The sequence below is a fragment of the Tasmannia lanceolata genome, unplaced genomic scaffold (genome assembly GCF_043159265.1).
Source record: "Tasmannia lanceolata isolate RefF3 unplaced genomic scaffold, GAP_Taslan_0.1 ptg000003l, whole genome shotgun sequence".
NCBI lineage: Eukaryota > Viridiplantae > Streptophyta > Magnoliopsida > Canellales > Winteraceae > Tasmannia > Tasmannia lanceolata.
Genome location: NW_027518680.1, coordinates 20,818,097 through 20,843,903, shown reverse-complemented (window position 1 = coordinate 20,843,903; position 25,807 = coordinate 20,818,097). Strand labels below are relative to the sequence as shown.

Sequence of the window (25,807 nt, the reverse complement as noted above, 5' to 3'; positions counted from 1 at the left end):
AACTGACTGAAATTTTATTTAAAGAAAAAGATACTACATCTGACAACCTATCCTGAACATGTTCAGGATTCACAACTCTAAAAGAAAAACAAAAGATAACTTGCCTAGACTAGGCATTAACCTAGAACTGTAGAACCGGACTCAACAATTGTACTGACCATGATGGCTGACTCAAAATAAAATAGTAAACGACTAAAACTTTAACTGCCGCAACTGTCTAGCTTCGGAGGCTCGGTGAAAGCTGGCTCATAAATGGTACTTTCAACTTTGGACAATGATGACTGATTCGCATAGGGAAATGCCCCTAGCTCAAGGATTCTGAGAGTGAACTCTGAAGGACTTAGCAAAATAATCTTGAAAAAGGTAGCCCCTAGAGGAGGAACAGACCAGGGGTACAAGCAAGATTGGATTATCTGGACCAGGCATGATCAGATCATGAGAACGCATAATCGAAAGATTGTGAGATTCTGCATCTGCCAGTTAGGGGATGGCATGAAGATACGATCGAATCGTATGACAGAAGAACGAAAGACGCACGATCAAAAGATTAGATGAGATAGCATAAGATTGCTTTCAACGGATAGATCATGAATGACTAATCCTATGAGATCTTTGGAAATGATGGGATTTATATCCTAACCCAAAGGGAATTTTTTTTTTTTTCACATTTTATCAGTGTTACCTGAAGGCATCAACCTTAATCCTAATCTATCGGAGTGGAGAGAGAATCTCGACTCATGACTTTGTTCGTGTATCTAAGGACCGATCGTGACCATTGGAAGATGGACCACGGCCTAATCTAGACACCAATGGGTAGGATATCCTAAACTAGGCTCACACACATGATGCACATGTGTTCGTATACTACATGCATGTGTGGGTTAATCTAGGGGTAAGGCCAAGAGTTCCCTTAGCGCGAATCCCTGTTCGATATACTGTACCAGTGTCCGGCGTATCAGTACGTGAACAAGAGATCCGTTTACGTACCATAAAGGTACTAGGCTAAGGGTGGAATGCTTCTCTAGCACAGAGGCACCAGGTGATGAAATCCCAGTCAACCATGCTAGATAACACTCCGGGTTCCTAAAATAGGACGTGTGTGCATGTGAAATGCAAGGGTTTAGATGCAAGTGATGTAAGTGTGTGCAATAAGTTCGCGCAATCTATGATGCCTTCAGGTTTTGTTAAATTAAGTTCGAGTAAAATGTGATGAGAAAATAAAACGAGACAAACTAATCTAACAAGTATAGAGTTTTTATGAGCCAGTTAAATTAAATTCAAATGAATTATCTTTTGAAATTTTAATGAAGTTAGGTGGTCCCCAGCAGAGTCGCCAGACTGTGGTACCCGATCCCGCGAGAGGGGCGGGGCGCGAGCCGCCGCGCCTTCTCTCTTTTGGTCTCTCGTATCCACGCGATTGGCGTGTGCATTTTAATGTTGATTTGAATTAATCTTTCCTGTGAACTTGGGATCACTAAGGCAATCCGAATTCCACACGAAAGAGACTGACAGAGTCGCCACCTAGATGTGGGATCCAGGACCCGTAATTAACCAGAAATCTAGACTCGCTACCTGGTTACGAGAATGGAAGGTATGGGGAGTTATCCGCCACATGCACCATTCCTGCCCGATAATCGGTCTTCGATTCCAAAAGCTAACTCTTTTAAATTTATTTTAAATGGCTCATTCAACTCTATGTTAATGTGCGAACTAAGTGACATGCATCCTAGAATCTAATTTCAATGTGAATCCTAGATGTGTATCTTGATTTATTAATTTGTCTGGATTCAATCTAAGTGACAGTTCTCCTAGAATTCTAATTTCATGGAAAATCCTAAGTGATTTAATTAAGCATTTACAAGAAAATTAATATATAAAACACCACAATTTGTTGTGGTGCCGACTCGCGGGTGGTATGCCGTCAGACATCCAAGCTGCCTACGTACCCAAGCCTCACTGGGATCAGAGTCGACGTAGTTCGGTGCACCTAAGCTAAGTTACATATGCCTAACTCAACTAAGACACCGACCTAGACGGGATTGACTGTTTCAACAGTTTTAGGAGAAGTTATTTAATTCAAGTTGAAGATTTTATTATCTTAGGATTTCATCTAAGATGCTATATGATTCTCATCTAAATGCAAATGGTCCCTTAGACTAATGCAGGTTTGCCTTACATCCTAGTTTACTAGGCTTGTCCTAGGGAAAGATTGGGTGACTAGTGTAACTAGACCTATGGCACGGTTGCTATACATAGCAAGCGTCCGTGATGAGGCCGGACTCCTAACTCTAGGACTCCCTAAAACCTAAGACTCCCTAAAACTTAGGACACGACACGACACGACACCAGTGTTCCTAAATTGGGCTCTAAGGGTTCCTAAAGGAATTTTGAATCCACCGGCTCTTGGGAATCTCGAATTCTTTTGGGTTTGTGGAAACTTTTAGAGTTTTCTTGAAGCTTTTATTATCTGAAGGTATTTAGTGTGTTTGGTAGCTTTTAAAGTTGTTTATTTAGAAGGTTTTAGTTTCATTTGAAATTTTTAGTGGTCTTTTGGTTAATGGCTTTTAACGGATTTTTATCAGTGGATTTTAAATGGGTGAATTTTAGTTTTGTTAATTTTAGGTTGGATGTACTTTAGATTAATGTCTTTCGATTTTGGTTTGGAAAATGACGTTAACACAACCAAGTTTTGACAATTGCACAAATTCGACAAACCATTGACCATTAAAAGATCTGACAAATGCAGCCCACTAAAACTGTCGTAACTCTTTAACCGCTTGGCCAAATTCAACGTACAAACATGCGTTGGAAAGATCTTTTATAGGGCTACAACTTTGTAGTTCTCCATTGTTTGTAAATCTGTGATTTAGAGGTTCGAATTTGTGTTGCAAACAAAAGGACAGCAACATTAAACTGGAAATGCCTAAAGGTGTGCCGCAACCATTTTGGACTTAACTTTTTAACCGCTCGCTGTCTGATCTAGCACGAATACTCGTTGGAAACGGCACGAAAATATCTACGACTTTGTAGTTAACCATTTCCCACGATTCTGTTGTTTAGAGGTCGAAAAATCTGTTTAAAGTCTAACAGCTAGCACTATGACGGGAATGATATTGGCACCCCCATGTTTTCTTTTGATAGTTCTTATTTTTTTAGTGATTAAAAGACGGTGAATATGAAAAATGGCTTGAATGGGCCTGAGATTAGATTCAAATGGGATGTTTGAAAAAGGGGTTGTTTTTATCTACTTGGCAAGGTGGGGTATGGATATTGGGTTCTTGAGATTGAGTGGGGGCTGTTGTTATCAAATTGGAGTGGGGGCTGTTGTTATCAATTGAAAGATGGAGGTTTTGTAAGCCAAATTAAATGGGTTTTGATAATTCATGTAAAATTCAAGTTTTCTTTCTTGTAAATGTTCAAAATTTTTAATGAATTGTTTTCCCAAAAGAAATCTAAATTCCCTAACAAGCCAATGATTTCAACATCCCATTGCAAATAGGTTCTAATGACCCTAACACATTAATCATATTTAGCATAAGTGAGAACATGACCAAGGCCAAACTAGTACAAAATTAAACATGACATCAACCAAAATATACGCAAAACAACACTCAATCCTACAAATATAGAAAAGAAAATAAAATTCCAAAAGACATACCTTTTTGTAGACGATATTCCATGCAAACTTATGGAGAAGAGGGATTTGGTCTAGAGAGAGGGCTTGAATTTTCTAAGAGAGGGGTTCTCTCCTCTTTTCTTTTTTTTCCTTCTTTTCTTTGGTGAGATGAGAGGGTATTTATAGGAGAATGGGATAGGAGGTTAGGTGAGGTTAGGTGAGGTTAGGTAAGGTTAGGTGAGGTTAGGTGATGTTAGGTGAGGTTAGGTGAGGTTAGGTGAGGTTTGGATGGTTATGATGGGAGGAGAGGTTAGGTGAGGTTAGGTGAGGTTTGAATGGTTAGGATGAGAGGAGAGGTTAGGTGGTTTTGGATGGTTAGACCCAGGTCATGATCTGCCATTGATCTAACGATTTACGGAAATCGGGTCTCGGAATGGAATCAGGGTCCGGGCTATGAAGTGACCCTAGCTTATTTTGTCCCGATTGATGATCCGTAAAGTCAGATCAAGATATTAATGACCTAAAACATATAAATCAATGATAGAGGGGGTTCTCACATGGATTTAACACACTAATTTATTTGTTGATTAAAACAAAACAAAATGGGGTGTCTACAGCTGGTGAAACGAAAGAAAGGCAAGACTGTGTGACCTCTAGAATTCTTCAGAAAATTTGTCAAGCCAAGGAATTTGATGAAGCAAGTCTAGAGGATATATCAGAGCTAGGCTATTTAAGGGAGTAGTTTACGGAGTAGTATAACCGATTAATCATACAGGATGAAATTTATTGGAGGCAACAGTCTAGATTCAAGTGGCTGAAAAAGGAGGATAACACCACCTTATTTTCAAGAAATTGCCGGTGCAAGAAGAAGAATGAATAGGATTAGCGCCCTTCAGATCAATGGGACCCGATGTGAGGATAATGAACCATCATCAAGGAGATTGTAGAGTACTGCCATGGTCTTTACTCGTCTTGAGAATAAGGATCTCCTTAGAACGGATGGGGTTGGATTTGAATCTATTGAAGAAGTTGATTGCATAATCCTAGAAAAACCATTTCTTGAGGAGGAGATTAGAGCCAGCCTATTCTCATAGAGCCCTTATGCTCTTAGAGAACTGGAGTCGAGATCAAGCTCCGGGGGCCAAAGGGGTTTTGCCTTGCTTTCTTCCAAAGTTGTTGAGACGTGGTGAAGGACATTTGCAATTTCTTTAAGTAATTTCACAAAGGATTGGTTCTAAAAAAAGGCACGAGAGCTACCTTCGTTGTGCTGATCCCAAAAGTTAATGGACTGGATAAAATCAGGGAATCAGAGAATTTAGGCTGCTGAGCTTTGTTGTTTGTCTATATATAGTGCTAGCGAAAGTTTTGGCAGATAGATTGAAGAAGGTCATGCCTAAAGTCATCTCTTCTAATCAAACTGCCTTTTTTCAAGGACGGTAGATCTTGAATAGTGCGCTAATCACTAATGAGGTTGTTGACTACTATTCTAAGACCGGGAGGAAAGGAATAGTTTGTAAGCTAGATATGGGAAAAGCTTAAGACAGTAGAATGAGAATGCCTTGACTACTCAATGGGTGGAGATCGGTGGCGTAGTTGGATAAGAAGGTGCATATCCTCAGCATGGTTTTTGATAAAATCAGAAATTTCACTAATCTTTGATTTCTTTGATGTATTACAATGAAGCCCAATGAGTGTTTATATAGAACACTCAAGAAGATAAACATAAAAAGAGATATGGCAAGATTTCGGAAGACAATTCTAATCTAATCTAGTTAATCTAGCCTACCACCAAAACAAAACAAATCAAATATCCTAATTTATTTTGGTTGCCTCATCTAAGCTACTTTCCTAATCTTCAACCAAGATGATCTAATAGTGAGGGCCCCCTCGAACGTATGTGAATTGAAAAATTGACATATGTTTGATTACAATGAAAAAATTCCAAGAAATTACAATTAAATATTCCCAGAAAAAAAATTGCCTACTTGATGCACACTGCCAAACAATGCCTAGTGATTGACACATGTTGCCGAGATGCTGAAGACGAGTGATTGTGAAGGAAAGTGCGCCGTGAATAGGGCTTATAAGAGCCAATGGATCATAGCCTCAATGACTAGATAAAACTCAAGCCTCGATGGGCGAGTAAGAATGGGTTACTATGGACCAATGCCGGAATGGGCAAGAATCGGCCTCGATAGGCAAGAAAGGGCCATGATGGGCAAGACAACATGGATCAATTTTAGAATACCGAGCCTCATGGGAATTTGAAACTACTCTCTCGGGCACGCACCTTAAGAAAAGGTACCTCAATTGAAATAAAAATGAAGGTTTGAAAAATGAGAATATGGGAGAAAACGAAAATGAAGAGAGTGACAATTAGCGACTTAGAATTATGAGGCAATGACAACAAGAAACTTTGAAACTTTGGACGAGATGTGAAAAAGAGTGTGCATATATCAAATATTGGGGAGGGGTATTTCAATGACTACACGGTGAGACGTGTTTTCAGAAAGATGAGACCAAATTGAAGGCAATAAAATTAGAATGAAAAGGGGTGCCCGTATCAATTTTAAGAGGTAAACACTATACCAAGGGTAGAACATGGATGCAAGGGAATTAAAACAAGGATGGGTTTGATTGAGAAATTAAATAACCGCAAGTGCACGGATCCTGTAAATACGGGTCGAACTCAGGGAAGAGAAATCTAGTTGTCAATCCTATTCTTTTCCGATTAGAATACTAGCTATGATATAATGTTGCCTGGAATGGACTCAAGATTTCCGTGGACTTAGACCTCGGAGCCAACACTATATATAAGCGTATATTCTATTCAATCTAAGAATCAAATTCAACTAAGATTTTTTTTATTTAAAATCCTAATTTAGGCAAAGTGTACCAAAATTCTAATGATCTTTATTAACTACTTATCTAATCTAATTTAGAAAACCAAATTCTAAGGGCTTAAGTAAATTGAAAAATTGCAAAAGTAATTTGGAATAGTGTAAAAATCTTAATTCAATATAAAAGATTACTTAGGGTTAGAATCCACCATGGGTTTGGATTAAATTGATTAATTAAAACAACTCTTGAATTGGGTTGAAAATTCGATTAACTAGTCAATAAGGAATAAGATCAAAGGGATATCATTCCTTATAAGTACTTAATCGAATCCACTCTCCAATTTACATTGATTATATAGAACCTTATATTTGTTAATCAACAATCATTCATACGAAAGGGGAAAGCCAATGGCATGAATGATTGGGATTTTCCAAACACAAAATCCTACACAATTTTTCAATTGAGTAGATTGATTTAATTATAAATATTTCTCCTTTCACATGGCTTCAACTAAACCCTAAGTAATTAGGATTTAGTTGTTCATGAAGAAGTGAAGAAAAACAAAAATAAAAGAGATAGAAAAGAGAAGAGATGTCATATAAGAACTTAAACAAGCAAAATAACACAAGTACTCTCTTTAATATTGAACTTCAAAATAAAAGTACATCGAATTATAACTTGGAATTGAACTTGAAAATAAAGAACAAAAGTAAAGTAAACTTAGTCTTTTTCTCCTTCGAACAATGGTTGAATCCTTGATCGCCCTCCTTCTTTCCTTGGTGTCGCCTTGGATTAGGATCTCGGACGGTTGAATCGTTCCTTGATTGAGAGAAAGAAAAGAAAAAGAGCTTGAAAAGAGAGCAAGAAAGAATAAGAGATAGTAGAAAGAAAGAACAAGCAAAAGCATAGAGAGAGAGAGAGAGCAAGAGTATGGGAGAGAGAGCTACTAAGGGAAGAGAGAGAGAGAGAGAGAGAGAGAGAGATTGAGAAGAAGACAGAATTGGAGAGAGAGCTTGAGACAAAGAGAGAATTGAGAGTATGTAGTTGTTAAAGTAATGGCAGACTCTCTTCTTTTCAGAGTAATATCCTTATATATTGGCCACCCTTAGTTACTTGAACGAATTGTGTTGACACCATGATATGGCCCACTTGAATGACCGAAGCAGCTAAAAATATATGGAGGTTAGTCCTTCAAATTAGTAAGTTTCCTAGAAACTTTATTTGCTATGTGTTTTTAATGGACACAACACCACACACCCAAACAGCCACAAGTGTTACCGAATATATGCAACTGCCAAAAATAGTTCGCCACTCATCTAAAAATTCCCAATGTATATTTCATAATTTTCAGCAACTATTTCATCTTGGAAATTATTTTAAATTAGCTGGATATCCTTTATTGTCAATTCGGCTGAATTGTCTCTGAAAGATACGTTGCCAAAAGAAACGTCTGGTTTTTGCTTTCTTAAAACAACCCCTCCACCTAATGAAATTGACTTGTCCCCACCGAAAAACAAATCAATGCTTAAATCCGAAGTGGGCCCCACGGTATTAACTCAAAATACATCCCTCCTTTTGGTAGCCCCTATTTCCATGTTGACCTTCTCATCTTAATAACAGCACTCCTTACCTTTTTCTATTAGATGGATGATGCAAAGCATCCCATGGTATTCTCATTCGTGTACACCTTTTTTTTTTATTGCCACTTGTAGCATAGGCATGTGCATGTCATCCAACCCATCCAAACATAGCAAGTCCTTTTTCTTGCCTTGTATGTTCGGTCATTGTCTTTTGCTACTATTTCCATGCATGTTGACGTCATCAAATCCATGCAGACCTTGTGATTTCTATGTTAGTGCATGGATTTAGTGCTACAAACAATACAAAATTGCACGTCAAGAGTTAATCCAAACCATCCAAAAGAAAGGGTACAACCCATTCTTAGGTTAGAAAATCTATTTTTTAAAGGCAAGGGTGGGTCCCACTTGCACCTCAATAGGGAAATAATATATTCAGCCATTTTTCTTCCCTACTTTTGTGTATGGCCCACATAATGGCCTGATCCAAATTGTTCAAGTGATGGGCTGCAAAGTGAGCAATTCGTGCTCCTCAAATCCTCTCTGTAGGGTGATCCAAACCACTCATTTGTAGGGTAATTATTAGCGCCCCTAACCCATTGCCATATAATGATCTAAACCGTACATATGATGGGGCCACGATGGAAATCAAGTGCACCCTCTAAATCATGTCCATAGCTGATCCAAGTCATCCACTTTATAACACCCACAATCGGCCCATTGGTGTGAACATCTAAGAGAGGCAAAGGTGTGAATAGCAATTTTCTTTGAAATTTCATCTCTTTAGCTCTATTTTCTAAGAAAATCCTGAAATGTCCCTGAAACACCAAAAACAAGCAAAATACCTTAGTAGTACCGCTTTAAATGAGAAAAATGCAAGTGTTTTCTACCTACAATTCACACATAAATGTGCTCATCAGGGCTAATTATCACCTTCTTGCCGATGAGAGATCTTTGGCTCTTAGCATGCCATGATTTTAATTCTCACCAAGTGTCATCATTACTGATTTGGGAAAGAACAAAAAATTCATGAAGATCCGAATTGAAAAGGGCTAGGACAGAAAGGGGATAGCACGGAAGGAGGCACAACATGGTTATCTTCTACTTAGTGTATGAGAAAGAAATAGAGGAGAGGCTTCTGGTTGAGAAAAAAAAGAGGTTTGGGCTTGCAACGGTGTTGGTGTCCGGCGGACGGCTAGATCTGCCATCCGCAGGATGACAGGCTCCTTAATGATGTGCTTAGTGTGTGGTCCGATCGACCCGCTTTGATACATGATAAAATTAGAAATTTCACTAATCTTTGCTTTCTTGGATGTATTACAATGAAGCCCAATGAGTGTTTATATAGAACACTCAAGAAGATAAACATAGAAAGAGATATGGCAAGATTTGGGAAGATAATCCTAATATAATCTAGTTACTTAATCTAGCCTACCATCAAATCAAATCAAATCAAATCAAATATCCTAATTTATTTTGGTTGCCTCGTCTAACCTACTTTCCTAATCTGCAACCAAGATGATCTAACAGTGAGATCTCCATACTCTAACAGTTCTCAATTCTAGTAAATGGCTCCCTAAAAGGATACTTCAAATCCTCTTGTGTTCTTTTTCAAGGAGACCCCCCTCTCTCTCTCTCCCCCTTCCTCTACCTAATAGTTGGAGAAACTCTAAGCGGAATGATAGAAAAAGGGAAGCAGAGGTCGCCTCATTGAAATCTGTCTATCGATCATCCGAAGGTGAAGTAACCCACTTATAGTTTGCAGATAACACCCTTATCTTCAGCAAGGCTGAGAGAGAAAGTGCTAAAGCTTAATGCAGTGCTTAGATACTATGACGTTATTACAGGGCAAAGGTCAAACTTCCTAAAGTCCAAACTGGTCGGGAGGCCTTCTTAGGTGTTTTATGGAATACTCACCTGCATCGTATCTCAGTCTTCTGTTAGGTGATGGTCATCCAAAGAAGAGAGCTTGGGACACTATTGTCGAACGAGTTGTGAAAAGATTATCTACTTGAAGATGAAATCTTATGTCTTTAGATGGTAGAATCATTCTTGGTAAAGAAGTTCTGGCAAATATACCCATCTACCACTTTCATTGTTAGCATGCCCCATCTCTGTGATCAAGCGAATTGAAAAGATCGAAAGAAATTTTCTATGTCGAGGGGATCAATGAGAAGAGGAAGATTCACATTGTGTGTAAAGAATATGTTTGCAGGCCTATCAAATTTGGTGGATTGGGAATTATGAACTTGAGACTCATCAACACCGCTCTTCTTGGCAAGTGCCTATGGAGGTTTGGGGAGGAAAGAGATCAATTCTGGAATAAAGCTATATTAAAGCTATAGAGAGTAAGTATGAGACAAGCTTTGTGAATTGGATTTTAGATCATAAATACAGAAGCTATGCCTTGATCCTGTGGAGAGACATATTGAAGACTAAGCAAAAATTACTGGAAGGCACAAGCATTTGAGTGCATAGAGGAGATAGCGTTAGATTCTGGATGGACAAGTGGTGCTCTGGGGTTCCTCTTAAGAATCCCTTCCCTGATTGTTTGTTGTGATATCTAATATGGAAGTTTTGGCCCAAGACTACTTTGAAAGAGTGGAAGGGAAAATAGAGATGACTGAGTTGCATACCTCTGGCATGTAAAGCATCGAAAAGCTGTTGACGCATGCTAATAATCCGGTCAGCCATAGCTTTCAACTCAATCGTCTATTCATGATACATGTTCCTGCAGACTCGGCACAGATAAGTTTTCGCATGGAGATCAATGGCATCAAATCAACAAACAGGTAAATTACAAAAAATAAATATGATAACTGTCAGATGCATGAAAATACTTTTTCATAAAGAATATATAAATATTCGTTTCATTTTTTAGAAATCTTATGTATTTAGCCACTTCATATTTTTCTTATTTTATTCTTCATATACTTTATGTATTTGAAAATCTCCTCATTTCCAGCTAATGCAATCATATGGTTCCTCCTGCTTTCAAGTAACAGTGATTACAGGCTAAATAAGGTGGTGGTGGAAGGAGACTCCTTAAACATCATTAGATGGCTAAGGGGTTCAACTTTGGTCCCTTGGAGATTCACCGTCCTGTTTGATGAAATTAAGGATAGCATTGGGATTGCATCTATTTCTTTTAACCATGTAAGGCGATCAACTAATGGCGAGGCAGATAGGTTGGCCAAAGAAGGAGTTTCTAGGGAGAGTATTGAGCTTTTCAATTTGCTTTCTCCTTAGTTTTAGATTCTTTTCCTCTATTTTGTTTCCTTCTTTCCCTGTTGTAATTTTGGGATCGTCTTGTCCTTCTTGAGCTAATGAAATTATCTTTACCATTCAAAAAAAAAAAAAAACAGTGATTATAGGCAGAACTGACAAGAACCAAATTTAGAAACCATCCCGGTGAATTTAACAATGAATATAACCTTGAATTTTATCAGATTGAAAATTGATCAACTTCTACAATCACTTTAAATTGTTTTTACATGCAATGAACAATGGTAGTTTTTTTGTTTTCCAGAGCAATGTTGTACATTTTGGAGTTCAACATAGTTCGACAATAATCAATTTCATAGAATGTGATACTTGCCAACAACATGATTTAATATACCTCTGAGATATTTTTTATGAAAGATAAGCCATTACATAAAATATTTGCCTGTGAAAGATAAAAATGTATTCATATAATAGAAGCACAATAAACTATTAAAAATATCAAAACAATTATAGAAATTAACATATAAACTTATGCATTGGCCAAGTAACCATGTCAGCATGTTATAACATGGTCTGACATGCATTTCCTAAGTGGCACTGTTTTCAAAAAAATATAGTCCTTGTTACCTTAGATTAGATGTATACCTGTCATTGAGAATTGTGGCCACAATTGATGCACTGTGAATTGGAGGGCTGGAATACATGGGCCTGATCACAAGTTAACTGGCTCTCGACCCTAATGGCAACATCAGCTGTCTTGCAGACCTACAACAAAGAGTTATTGTAGGAATTACATTGCTGAGGACATCTGAAAACAAGAAGAAAATAGAGAAAATACAAAATAGAATGCTCACCAAAGTTCCTAGGTAAGCTTTAAAATTGGGAGTTCAATGATTTTTATTTTTTTTGGGAGGGGGGCATATTTTGATGTATTTTAATGAAAAATGACCACTCTAAATTGCCAGCGTTCAGTTCTTAAACAGAAACAACAGTGAGTTTGAAAGCTCAGACTTGACCAAACACTGCTGAAAAATGATTCTATACCTCTTTCTAAAACAAACTAGAAGTATCAATGGGAGGAAGGTGTGAGGAAATTTTTCCTGTGATAATAAACTTTCCAACTCACAACTTGTCTAATTCTACGTGGCCAGTTGAACGATTATGGAAATAAGTATGGAAATAATTAAAAGAAAGATAACCGAAATAAGAGAAACATGTAACATGACAGTCCAGAAAAATAAAAAAACCTACGGACTTGTAATGTTTTTATAGTAGATATGGCAAGAAGAGTGACAGAAGTACAATGAGTAGATTAGTAGTGAAAACACAAAGATGGAAAATTAAAGATTTAAAAGACCGACCCAAATGTGTGTGTGTGTGTGTTCTGATTGTTGAGGGGTCAGGAATCTTATAAAACAAGTCAACCACTCCAACCATGAGATGAATAGAAGGTATAATCCAATAATGAGGCTACTCATTTATAATACCTAAATACGGATACAAACACGAACACAGGAAAGGAGATATGAAACGACATTTTCCAAAATTCTAGGATATGGATTTGGAAATTAAGACACAAAGACATGTGTAAATTAAGTATCATAAAACTTAACTTGATGAAACTAATAGTACGGCTAAAATAGCATCTAATAGTAAGTTTTAAATAGCATCTATAAGACTAAAATATTCAAAATCGTAGTTAAAAATAGGAAAAATTTCCATGTGATGTCGGAAAAATGGGAAAATGTCCAAGTGAAGTCAGCGAATTTGCGCATGTCCAAGTGGTGTTGAAACCCAATTGCCGCCTGAAAAAATGACACAAATACCCCTTGTCAAATCGAAATGGTTTTTACAAACTCCCTCAAGTAAACCCTATGTTCATCCTCTTTTTTTTCCAAGCAAGTTTTGCAGCCATCTTCTTCTTCTTCTTTTTACAGCCATTTTTAGAGCCATCTTCTTTCCAAGCCATCTGTTTTCATCTTCTTCTTCTTTCCAAGCCATTTTTTACCTCCATTTTTAGAGGTTTCTTGAACACCTTATTTTTCCCTCTTTTTCCTTTCCAAGCCATCTTCTTCTTCTTTCCAAGCCATCTTACATTTTGTTTTTTACTTCCCTTTATTATTTTGCCACCACCGAAAACCCCTCGTTTTCTTCTTCCTCAAAACCGTGGTGGGCGAAATAAAAGGGGCGAGATTTAGATTCTGTTTTATATGTTTTGAAGCCCTCGTTTTCTTCTTCCTCCAAAACCATTGTGTCGCCGTCATTTTCTTCTTCTTCCAACCACTCATTTTCTTCTTCCTTCAAAATCAAAACTTCCACTTGTTTTGTTCTTCCTCCAAAACCCTTGCCTTCGCCCCTGCCGTCACCGTCACCGTCCGCTTCCTTCCGGCATTTAGTTTCCCGCCATAAATAAGTAAGTGAAAGTTTTTTTTGACATTGATAATCCGTTGTTTAGAATTGATACCTCATGTAAATATTGGATAATTCCCATTTATATTTGGAAAAGTTGTTTTTCTTATGATCTCAAACCTATTTTAAAACTAATAACTGATATTTAAATTTTTTGTTTCATTTTGTTGGTGTGTTGTGAAGAAGTTGTTATGGTATAAATTGATAACCTCAGTAAAGAATTGGATAACCCTTGTTTCTAAATTGATAACCTCAGTATAAATTGGGTAACCTCTGTATAGAATTGGATAGCCTCAGTATAGAATAAAGATCAGTATGTAGTTGGATACCTTAGTCTAAAATTGATAACCTCTGTATAATAGGATAACCCTTGTTTATACTTAATAACCAGTTGATAAGCCGTACTTAAAGTTAATAAGCAGATGATATGCCATCTTTGTAATTTGTATCCCCTATATATAACTTGGCATCCCATATGTATAACCTGCCATCCCTTATGTAGAATTGGATAACCCTTGTCCATAATAGGATAACCCCCTCTCTATGATAGGATAACCCCTGTTTATACTTAATACCAGATGATAGTCCCTCTTTGAAGTTGGCATACCATATGTATAACTTGGCATCCTATATGTTTAACTTAGAATCCCTTATGTACAATTGGATAACCCTTGTCTATAATAGGATAACCCCTCTGTATGATAGGATAACCCTTCTTTATACTTAATACCAGATGATATGCCCTCTTTGAACTTGGCATACCATATGTATAACTTAGCATCCCATATGTTTAACTTTGAATCCCTTATGCAGAATTGGATAACCCTTGTCTATAATAGGATAAATTGATGTTAGCCCAAGGGTTCAACAAGTACTCCTATTGAAATGTTTTGATGATTAACAAACTCAATCTGTTATAAAATAAAGGTTTTTTACACTAATGATTTCCATTGGCAAAGTTATAATGTTCACAGCATAGCATCCTCAAGAGTGCATGACAAATGGTAAATCATTCAAGCTCAAAGTGAAATCAAAGGCATGAAGAAGGCATCACCATCTCAAAGGTATTCAAAGACAAGGTTGAACTCTAGCCTAACAAGAATGATAATCAACTCAAAAGTTCAAGCTTGGCTCAAGCATCAGTGGAGCTGAGTGAAGACATGTCAAGGCCTCTACAAGGTGCCAACAAGATTGAAGACCAAGTAAATTTAGAATGTAAATGGTCCTTCATGTTTAATCTAGGTCTATGGCACAAAGGAGAGAGTTAAAATCAACCTAGATAGAATTTAATTGGTTAGTGAATGTTCATAGTGGTGTCTCAACATTGTTGGACCCTCATGACATTCCATTTAACTTGATAAATCAAAGTTCCAAAAGCCCAAACAAAAACAGCAAAAATATAAGAAAATATCTGCTGTCGTAGGCTTCTCAGAGCTCCGAGAATTGTTCCAGGTTCAAAAAAAATAGACTCAGAGCTCCGAGCCCGGAGTCCGAGAAGACCGTTGGGGAGCGAAAAAATTGTGTATTTTTCTTCCCTCTATATATATGAACCTAGGGACTCTTGGAACACAACCTAAGGAGTTTACAAAGATTTCAAGAGCACAAAAAGGCATTCATTCTCCTTCTCTTGAAGATTTTCACTCTCCATCTCTCTCTTGTGCCATTTACCTTAGATTATTCTTGAGAGACTTTAGGACCTTCATTTGTTCATCTTGTTCTTGTGAGAGTGAGTGAGCTTTACTTTAAATTAGCCTATCTAGAGGCAAGCAAGCTTTTTCATTTCATCTTCTTTGTATTTGGCACAAAGGGCGCCGTAGAAGACCCTTGGAGCGTGAAGCTCGATTTGTACAAGGCGGAAGGAACGCCGTATTTAAGTTCCTTGGAGAAGATAGTGGAATCCTCAAGGAGAGTAACTTGAGAAGAGTGGAGTAGGTCTTGAGCTAAGACCGAACCACTATAAAAATCATTGTGTCAAAGCTTCATTGTCTCTTCACCTCTTCTCTTGTGGTAAGCTTTTTACTAATGTTTTAAATACTATTTTTGAGTTTCTATTCAATCTAAAACTAGTGCAATCTAAGTTTTCAAAATCCTTAAAATTTGAAAAGAAACCCAATTCACCCCCTCTTGGGTTGCTAAGTGGAATTTCACTTGGTATCAGAGCATAGGCTCTTACATAGGATTTCTCTTTGAAAACCTACAAGGGAAAGATCCAAATGGCAACCTTTTCTCATAGCAATGAGGGGCAATCCACTACTAGACCTCCCTTCTTCAATGGCTCAAACTATCCATATTGGAAAGCTAGAATGAAAGTGTTTTTAAAATCTTTAGATTTTGATGTTTGGAGAAATATCCAAAATGGATATAATGAACCTAGTGTTGATATGGAACTATGGGATGAAAATAAAATAAAAGAGTCCACTATCAATGCAAAAGCAATGAATGCCTTAATTTGTGCCTTATCTCCCGAGGAGGTCAATCGAGTTTCTACTCTTGAAATCGCTAAGGAGATTTGGGATATGTTAGAAATAGCTCATGAAGGGACAAATCAAGTGAAAGAGTCCAAGATGAATCTTCTCTTTAGAGAATATGAACTATTCATGATGGACCCAAATGAAACCATTGCCGAAATGCATACTAGGTTCACAAACATAACAAATGGGTTGAGATCATTAGGTAAACAATTGTCTAGCAAGGACTTAGTTACCAAAATACTTAGGTCATTACCTAAAGATTGGGATCCCAAGGTCACCGCCATTGAAGAAGCAAAAGACGTATAAAAAATGGGCTTAGAAGACTTAATAGGTTCCTTAATAACTTTTGAAATGATTTTAAAAGGAAGAGAAACCTTAAACAAACAAAAGGAAGATACAAAAAGGAAAGGAATAGCTTTCAAAGCAAGAGTTGAGAGTGAAGAGGAAGAGAGTGAAGAAGACACACACGATGATCTTGCTCTCTTCACCAAGAGATTCAAGGAGATGCTATAAGTGCAACAAGGTTGGTCATGTACGACCAAATTGCCCACTCATCAACAACAATGACAAGGATAGGAAGAATAGAAGAAATGGCAAAAAGGCCTTGTGTGCGGCGGCTTGGGATGAAGTGAGTGCTTCATTCGGAAATGAATCAAATGGAAAGGATGAAGATGAGCTTTGCTTCATGGGACTCGCCAATGTGACACAAGATATCTCCGTATCCGAGGTAAATGATGTTGATGATATATCTCATGAATTCTCTAATGATGAACTAATATTTGCTTGTGAAAAACTTCATGAAAATTTGGATTTACAACTTGCCAAAAATAAAACAATGAAAAAGTCCTTATAAGATATAACTAGGGATTTTGGGTTCTTGAAAAAGGAATTCGATTTACAAATCAATACAAGTGAAAAATTGATTTTGGAAAACAAAGCTTTAAATGAAGAAGTAGACAAATTAATCTTTGAAAACAAAAGCTTGAAAGAGGAAAATGAGAAACTTGTTTTAAAATGCAAAGAACTTGATTTAACATTTTAAAAATTCTCATGTGGCAAAAACAAACTAGATGAAATTCTTGAAAATAAGCTTGTCTCTGTAGAAAAAAATGGTCTTGGTTACCAACCCCTTTCTAAAGGAAAAGCCTCATTCAAAAATAAGTTTATGATGAATTCCTCTCACATCCATGCTAACACTAGTGCGTTTATTCCTACTTGTCACTATTGTGGTAGAACAGGACACTTAAGGTTTGCATGCAATGTTAACAAATCAAGAGCATCTAAATTTATGTGGGTTAAAAAAGATGAGCTTTATGATGTTGCTAACCTTGAAGGACCCAAGAAAAAGTGGGTACCTAAAACTTCAACATGAGCTTTGATTCTTCTAGGTGTGCTTGAAATGAAAACCCGCAAAGGACAAGTGGTTCTTGGATAGCGGTTGCTCAAGGCACATGACGGGAGATGTAACCAAGTTCGCCTTTGTCACCATGAGTCATCAAGGAAATGTCACCTTTGGAGATAATACAAGAAGCAAAATCATCGGTGAAGGTACCATTAAAATTAAGGACATTAAGGTTGAACATGTTTTGCTCGTTGACGGTCTTTCATTTAATTTAATAAGCATTAGTCAACTATGTGATCTTGGTCACAAAGTTCTTTTTGAAAAAGATAGTTGTAAGATTTTGAATGCTAAGAATAATGAAATTGAATTTGTTGCATATAGAGATGGCAATATGTATTCATTAGCATTAGAAGACCTTGAAAATCAAAACATCCAATGTCTCTCCGCCATGGATGATAACCCTTGGTTATGGCATAGGAGACTTGGTCATGCTCATATGGATTTGATTTCAAGATTATCTTCTAAGAATCTTGTGAGAGAGTTACCTAAACTCAAATACATTAGAGATAAAGTTTGTAATGCTTGCATTCATGGAAAACATGCTAAAGACTCTTTTAAACCCATAAATGTATTATCTACCTCTTGTCCACTACAACTCCTTCACATGGACCTATTTGGTCCCATGAAGACTAGTAGTAGAGGAGGCAGTAGATATGTATATGTGATTATTGATGACTACTCTAGGTTCACTTGGGTATTGTTTTTAACTAGTAAAGATGAGACTTTCAAGAAATTTGTCAACTTGTGCAAGCGAATTCAAAATGAACAAGGGGTTTTCATAAATGAAATTAGAAGTGATCATGGAACCGAGTTTGAGAACATTGAGTTTGATACCTTTTGTAATGAAAATGGAATCAAGCACAATTTCTTGGTTCCAAGAACTCCCCAACAAAATGGGGTAGTTAAAAGGAAAAATAGATCACTTATTGAAATGGCTAGAACCATGTTAAATGAGCACAATATTCCAAGAAACTTTTGGACGGAAGCCGTTCACACGGCTTGCTATCTTTTAAATAGAGTGCTCATTAGACCTCACCTTAACAAAACACCTTATGAATTATGGAGTGGAACACCCCCCAAAGTTAGCTACTTCAAAGTTTTCGGTTGTAAATGTTTTATATTAAACATGAAAGACACCTTGCACAAGTTTGATTCAAAATCCGATGAAGGTATCTTCTTAGGTTATTCAACCCATAGTAAAGCCTATAGAGTCTACAACAAAAGAACTCAAGTTGTGGAAGAATCCGTGCATGTCAAATTTGATGAGTCATTTGAACCTCCTAAAGTTATTAATGAAGATGATGATGGTGTCAATCCTCTAGAGCCTCATAGCCAAGTAGAGTCTATTGTTCAACCCTTAGAAAATCTTGATTTAGAAGGTTAACCTATAGAAGAACTTCAAGTTGAAGGTCTTCCCAAACATAGTAGAATCATGTCTAGTCACCCTTCAACTCAAATCATAGGTGAAACCTCACAAGGAGTTAAGACAAGATCTCACTATAGGAATGTTTGTGCCAACACGGCCTTTATCTCCCAAATAGAACCCAAGTCCATAAAAGAAGCTGAAAAGGATGAATTTTGGATGATTGCTATGCAAGATGAACTAAACCAATTCGAGAGAAACCAAGTATGGAGGTTAGTTCCTAGGCCTAGTGATCACCCGGTTATTGGGACTAAATGGGTGTTTAGAAACAAACTCGATGAGCATGGAGATATTCAAAGGAATAAAGCTAGATTGGTAGCCCAAGGTTACAACCAAGAGGAGGAAGGTATGGATTATGATGAGACCTTTGCTCCGGTTGCTAGATTGGAAGCCAGAAGGATGCTACTTGCATTTGCATCCCATAAAAACTTTAAGTTGTATCAAATGGATGTAAAGAGTGCATTCCTAAATGGGTATATTATGGAGGAAGTTTATATTGAACAACCTCCCGGTTTTGAGGATTTCAAATACCCTAATCACGTATATAGGTTGGACAAAGCCTTGTATGGTCTAAAGCAAGCTCTTAGAGCTTGGTATGAGAGGCTTAGCTCCTTCCTATTAGAGAGTGGCTTTCAAATGGGCACGGTTGACAAAACCTTGTTCAATAAAAGAAAAGGGAAAGATATGCTTATTGTTCAAGTCTATGTAGATGACATAATATTTGGTGTTACCAATGATAAGATGTGTGAAGAATTCGCACAATCCATGCAAAAAGAGTTTGAGATGAGTATGATGGGAGAGCTTACGTATTTCCTAGGACTTCAAATCAAACAATGTAAAAATGGAATTTTCATTAACCAAGAGAAGTATACTAAGGAACTCCTTAATAAATTTGGCATGGATAGCTCACAAATCAAGCCAACTTCTATGAGTACTTCCACCAAATTAGAAAATGATGAAATTGACAAACCGGTTGATGAGAAAAAGTTTAGAGGAATGATAGGTAGTCTATTATATTTAACCGCTAGTCGGCCAGATATAATGTTTAACGTATGTATTTGTGCTAGGTTTCAATCGGCTCCTAAAGAGTCTCATTTGAGTGCCGTTAAGAGGGTATTCAAATATCTCAAAGGAACTCCTTCTTTAGGTTTATGGTATGAACGCTCGAATGAATTCAACCTAGTAGGATTTTCAGACGCCGACTTTGCCGGTTGTAGAATTGATAGAAAAAGCACAAGTGGCACTTGTCAATTTCTTGGAAGGTCTCTAGTGTCTTGGTTTAGCAAAAAATAAAACCTGGTAGCCTTGTGTACTACTGAAGCAGAATACATTGCGGCCGGCGCTTGTTGTGCACAAATTCTATGGATGAAGAACACTCTCATGGACTACAATCTTGCATTTAGTAATGTTCCAATCCGTTGTGATAATACAAGTGCCATCAACTTGACAAAAGATCTAATTCAACATTCTAGAACTAAGCACATAGAGGTAAGGCATCATTTCTTAAGAGATCATTCTCAAAAATGGGATATTGAAATTAAGTACATCTACACCAATGAACAATTGGCGGATATCTTCACAAAACCCCTTAATGAGGATTGATTTTGTGACCTTAGGAGTGGACTCAACATTTGGAGTTTGGATTAAGTGAAAGAGTTTGCACATGAAGCATGAATAGAAGACAAAATTCTCCTTATATATATCCATATATATCTCTTGTTTTGATAGTGACTACATGGTTTTAGATGATCCAACCCTAACTCTAAAACTCACTCAATTGGTACTCATAGCCCACTTCATTTCAAGGGGGAGTCGGTACCATCACCCTTAATTAAGATATCTAAAACTTTGGCCATGTGCCATCATCTAAACCTTCGGTAAGTCGTATGTGTGATTCATGCATTGGATCATGGTTTCACTTGCAATTTGAAACATCATATGTAACTATATTCTCCTTCCATTCAAAAATAAAAAATAAAATTCTCGGAACTCCGAGATTTTGTCTCGAAACTCCGAGAAAATGGACAGAGGGAACCTGGAACGGTTCTTGGAACTCCGAGACAATTTCTCGGAACTCCGAGATCTCGTCCAGGTTGTCCTCGGAGCTCCGAGAAAATTTCTCGGAACTCCGAGATTAGGTCCAGTAGAAAAAAAATACGTGTTCTCGGAACTCCGAGATTTTTCTCGGAGCTCCAAGAATCGGGCCAGGAGCGAAATTCCCGAGGATGAAGGGCCTTCACGGAAGAAGGCGAAGGCCAAGGCTGTGGCGGCTGAGGTTGTGCCCAACTCATTTTTCACTGGGGATAAGGCCAAGAAACTCTGAGCCGACGTCGGCACTAGGGGCATCCTCACCGGCAGGTACATTGATCACCATGTCCTTCAAAATTTTGATTTAAAGGCAAAATTTGATGCCATTCATTGGACACCCATCCTTCACCTCAACGAACCTATTTACCCTCGATTGGTGCGTCTCTTCTATGCCAATCTCACCATTTCCCCTTCCTTCTTCAAAATAGAATCCAAGATCAAGAAAACAGTCCTCAAACTCAACTATCATACCTTTGCCACACTTCTTGGGATTAGCCATGAGGGCCACTTACACTATTTTTGGCCGGAAGATGGGACACACTCACTTGATGATATTGATTATGACACTGTCTATGGTCGGATCACCCAGCGCTACTACCCTAATATGCCCGTACAATCTGCCGACCTCATTCCGGTTGCGCGCATGCTTCACAACTTCATGTACCACATCTTCATCCCTCGTGCTGGGATGCGTGAAGCCCTTCGGCCCTTAGAGGCCTATATTATCTACAGCATCCTAGAGGGCCGCCAGCTCTGTCTGCCTTATATCATGTTTCGCTACATGTTTCAGACCCCTGGCCGTTACCGCTCTTCCTTGCCATATGGCATGATTCTCACTCGTGTCTTCTGCCACTTTGGCATCATCTTGGATGGAGAGATGACCATGACTCCAACTGCCCCATTTGATGTTCAGACCTTTAACCGCATGGCTCTCAATCAAGCAGCGATTGATATTGATTCTGACGATGGAGGCGGCTACGAAGCAGAGGCCCCGGCTGCACCAGCACCCGAGCCATCACAGGATACCTCTCAGTTCTGCACTCGTCAGGATTTGGCTCACATACAAGAGGCTCTTGAGCGATCCATGGCCTCACAGTTTGAGCGGCTGTCTACCCATGTCGACTCTGAGATTTCGACTCGCTTCCAGACCTTGACTACCCATGTTGATGACCAGTGGGCCGCCTATTATCGCTACCTCTCCGGTGACCAGTGGGACCAGGCGCCAGCCAGTTCTTCTCATCAGCCACCGCCTCCTCCGCAGCAGTAGATGGCTCTCGTTCTCTGATGATGGATCCCATTTTGCTCTGATTTAGGCTTATCTATCTGTTTCTATTATCTGTTGGTTGTATGAATCCTATTAGCTAGATGCTTTTCTAGTTAGTTGGATCTTTTTTTTGGGATGTATTCGGTTTATCTACTTCTGTCGCTGTTATGATGTGTCATGAATGCTATGTCCCTTGACTGGTTATATGCACCTTTTTTGTATGCCATTTCACATCATCTATATATATTTATCTCTTTGGTTTACTGTGCGGTGTGCTTCTCTGTTCTTTTTTTTTCCTGCATACCTTGTCTTATGCCTGCTTTCTCTATTGCGTTGCACTTCACCTGTCTCATTGGCTCTCACCTACACTCTTTCCTTTTGTTCCACCTTTTTGGTGATGACAAAAGGGGGAGAATATTTGAGCTCCCAAGTCATAACATCATGCATATATTAAGGGGGAGCAAAGCACTATGCTTATAATGTTGCAATCAAATTTCAATCATTTAATTTAATGCCTTAAATGTTCAATTAAATCAAACTCTTAGGAGGAGCCCAAATTGTTTTATTCATCCCTAAAGGGGGAGCTCCTACCCTAAAACAAATTATGTTTGTCATCATGAAAAAGGAAGAGATTATTAGCCCAAGGGTTCAACAAGTACTCCTATTGAAATGTTTTGATGATTAACAAACTCAATCTGTTATAAAATATTACACTAATAATTTCCATTGGCAAAGTTATAATGTTCACAGCATAGCATCCTCAAGAGTGCATGACAAATGGTAAATCATTCAAGCTCAAAGTGAAATCAAAGGCATGAAGAAGGCATCACCATCTCAAAGGTATTCAAAGACAAGGTTGAACTCTAGCCTAACAAGAATGATAATCAACTCAAAAGTTCAAGCTTGGCTCAAGCATCAGTGGAGCTGAGTGAAGACATGTCAAGGCCTCTACAAGGTGCCAACAAGATTGAAGACCAAGTAAATTTAGAATGTAAATGGTCCTTCATGTTTAATCTAGGTCTATGGCACAAAGGAGAGAGTTAAAATCAACCTAGATAGAATTTAATTGGTTAGTGAATGTTCATAGTGGTGTCTCAACATTGTTGGACCCTCATGACATTCCATTTAATTTGATAAATCAAAGTTCTAAAAGCCCAAACAAAAACAGCAAAAATATAAGAAAATATCTGCTGTCGTAGGCTTCTCGGAGCTCCGAGAATTGTTCCAGGTTCAAAAAAAATAGACTCAGAGCTCCGAGCCCGGAGTCCGAGAGGACCGTTGGGGAGCGAAAAAATTGTGTATTTTTCTCCCCTCTATATATATGAACCTAAGGACTCTTGGAACACAACCTAAGGAGTTTACAAAGATTTTTCTCCACAAAACATAAAGACGGGCTCCAAGTAACCTTATCATTGCCCTGAGAAGGGTTCTAACTGGCTAAACACTCTAAGAGGAGAGAATCCCTTAACCTGCGAAAACTCTAAGGCAGGAAGGGAAGAGGCTGGCTCAAGAAACGTTCCATCGTTGCCTAACCCGACAAAGCGTTCCCAAAATCGAGAGAATCCCGAAACTCAAAAAGGATCCCAAGGAACGCGCAAGAAATGATCTCGAAAGTGAAGACAGACTACATCCATGAAGAAAGCGAATATCGAGATGCTTAACGGCCAATAACCCAGTAAGTGGGTCTGCAATTCTAAGAAATGAGACACAATCAAGAGGCACTTCAAGGAAGAATTGAAGTCCAAGGATGAGTCTAATTGAATTCCTTCCTTTCCGCCCACAAGGATACCCATCAAATGAATTGATTCGGAACTAAGAAATTGCATTTGATATGAAAATCCAAGGATTTGATTCATGCATTCATAAGGCCAATGCAAACGGATGAGAGGATAAAAATATGGTTGCCAATTAAGCAAGCTTATCCAATGAAGACTCTTATAGACATATACATGACTTGCATCGTGATTAAAACCAAGAGAGTAAACTTCTAGGCCAAATGCTGCTTCGATCACAAGAAATTATACTTACAACTATGCCTGAGAATTTCCAAAAATAAATTGAAAGTGCATGAAAGATTTAGATCAAGCAAATTTGTAGCATGCCAAAACATATTGGATGGTGATTCTCACAAGAATTAATAAGAGGGTTACAAAGGAGTAAAAGGATCTTAATAATCCAAATACGGCCTACACTTCTAGATACTCTTGAGTACAAAAGCAAGATTAGAAAATCAGTTCTTATGGTTGCATAGTTCAGGGATGCATTTTGTACAAGAAATTGAAATGGGACTAAATTGGAGGTTGAATCTTTAGTTGGCATGGCTCAGGAACACAAAACAGAAATTGAAATGAGATTTAGAGCAAGAGAATCAGTAAAATGTCATTCCTGCACTTTGTCTTATGAATTGAAAAGATTAATAAAGAGAGGGGGACAAATTGCAGGGATTACAACACACGTTCTCTTACCAGACCCAACGAAGAGACAATTCAAAAAGTAACTCCTTCATTCTTATAATGTCATCAAAGCCCCAAATAGACAAAAAGAAATGCAAATCAAAACAAGTGATTGAAGCCCCTTTTAACCAAACGAGATAATGCAGAGTGCCCAAATAATAAAAATCAAATCGAGAGAAGCGACCAATTCAATTCCAACTTGAAACAGAACACATAGAAAAAAAAGTAAAAATAAATAAAAATAAATCAAGGTGTTCTCACAGGGACGGTAATGAGAAGCGATCGGCAGCTATTCAAAGAATGCCACATGAGAAAAGTGGACTTGGTCTTAAATGGAATACTACAATATCCAACTATAAAAACAAAATTTTAAAGGCTTCTTATAATAGTACCAAAACTTGCTTTTATTGTGGTTTAGAAGGTCATTATAAAGTTGCTTGCATGCATGCTAAACAAGATAAAATTAAATTGAACTCTAAAGTAAAAACAAATGAACATAGCAAGATTAGGAAGATTTGGGTACCCAAAGGATCTCACTTGCCTATTCATATGTAGGTATGCCTTAAAAGCCATAACAAGAAGAACACATGGTACCTTGATAGTGGATGCTCTAGACATATGACCGGAGACCTTACTCAATTCGCATCCCTATCACTCAAGGATGGTGGAGACGTTACCTTTGGAGATGATAAGAAAGGAAAAGTCAAAGGTGAAGGCACCATAGGTAACTTTACCTCTCCCATACATGATGTACTATTTGTTGATGGCTTATCCCATAATCTTATTAGCATTAGTCAATTATGTGATAATGGTTTTGAAGTTGTCTTCAATCCCGATAAATGCATTGTTAAAAATAAGATAGATGGAGAAGTAAAATTCATAGGTTCTAGAGACAATAACATTTACACAATTGGACTAGATGATCTTAGACTCCAAAATGTGACTTGTCTTAATGCCATTAGTGAGGATTCTTGACTATGGCATAGGAGGTTGGGTCACGCCGGAATGGATCTCATTTCGACCCTCTCCTCAAAAGAA

General features: G+C 37.8%; 1 pseudogene; it reads right to left on the bottom strand.

Annotated features, from left to right (window-relative positions):
- The window catches only part of LOC143867019 (aspartate aminotransferase, cytoplasmic-like), a 32,310-nt pseudogene extending 19,037 nt beyond the window's left edge, over nt 1-13,273 (bottom strand).
- Nucleotides 13,274-25,807: the final 12,534 nt, after the last annotated feature.